This window comes from Oxyura jamaicensis, chromosome 28 (assembly GCF_011077185.1).
Source record: "Oxyura jamaicensis isolate SHBP4307 breed ruddy duck chromosome 28, BPBGC_Ojam_1.0, whole genome shotgun sequence".
Classification (NCBI taxonomy): Eukaryota; Metazoa; Chordata; class Aves; order Anseriformes; family Anatidae; genus Oxyura; species Oxyura jamaicensis.
This window is the reverse complement of record NC_048920.1, coordinates 4303027-4304307: the sequence shown is the minus strand read 5'-3', so window position 1 is coordinate 4304307 and position 1281 is coordinate 4303027.

Sequence of the window (1281 nt, the reverse complement as noted above, 5' to 3'; positions counted from 1 at the left end):
CCGCGGCGGTTGCCATGGCAGCGCGCGCCGCCGCTTCCTGTGTAGATTCGAACGTGCGGGCGGGGCGCTCCCGTGGTGCCGCGCGCGGGGCGGCCGGGGGGGGGCGGGGCTTCCTGCCGGGGCGGCCGCCATATTGGGGAGCGCTGGGGCCGGCGCCGTGACAGGAGGAGGCGGAGCGGGGCCGGGCCGGGCCGGGCGGGCAGGAAGGAAGGTGGGCAGGGGCCGGGCGGGGGCCGGGGCGGCGGGAGGGGGGCCGCGGGTACGGGCGGGGGGGTGAAGGGTGCGGGGAAGGCTCCCGGAGGCCCCGGCCGGGGGGCCCGGGGCAGGCCCCGGCCGGGAGCGGCGCCGCTGCTGGGGCCCGGCCCCGGGCTCCCCGGTGGGGGCGGGCTGGGGGCAGGGAGCCGCGGAGCGGCCCCAGAACCCCCCTCAGGAGCCGGTTGTGCGCGCGGTGCGGGCTGGCGCCGCGCTGCCGGCGGCGGTCGGGGCTCGGAGGGAGCCCGGTGCCGCTCGGGGCCTTCTGCCGTTACCGCGCCGGCGGTGGCCGCGGAGGGGAGCGGTCCGGGTGCTCGGCCAGGGCAGGGCTGAGGGCTGCGAGCCCCGCACCGGGCGTGTGGCGGCCGGGGAGGCGCGCTGGCAGCCCGCCCTGCGCCCGGGGGTCGTGGTGGAGTCACCCGTCGTGTCCCGGGAACCACGGCTCCGGTGAGTTTTCCCTGGTTGGGGCTGTCCCGAAGGCACGGCGCTCGCGTGGTTAACGCTGCGAGCCTGGCCTTGTGTGCCCGAGGCTCCCGCCGGAGCAATTCCCCTGCTGGCAGCAGCACCTCCTAATGAAGCCTGATTTTTTTTTATTGCAGTCCTTATTATTTTAGGCAGGAGCAGAATTTTCCGGGGCTGTTTCCTGAAACTGCTGTGTCCTCTAAACCGTGCGGCTCTGGTTCGGCGAAGTGACCGGGGGCACTGCTGCGGTCACAGCAGTTTGAATGCTGTGATGGAGCAGGCGTCTGACTCGCCGGGCGCAGCTCTGCGGACGCGGCTGCTGGTGAATTTTTAATCCTGGCTCTTAAAGCGCTGCCCTCCGATAAGGCTGCCGGTGAGGCAGACCTTTTACCTCCAGCTGGTGCCCTCAGCGGCCGCCTGGGCTTTGTTTTGAGACCGAAGATAAGCGGGCAGATGCGCTCTGCGGGTTTTTGTTTCCATTCTGAAATGAAACCGAACGCTCGCGACGCCGCTGCTTTGGTGTCTGTGGGAAGTCGTCCTGCCCCGGCACAACCCAGCGGGGTGCGC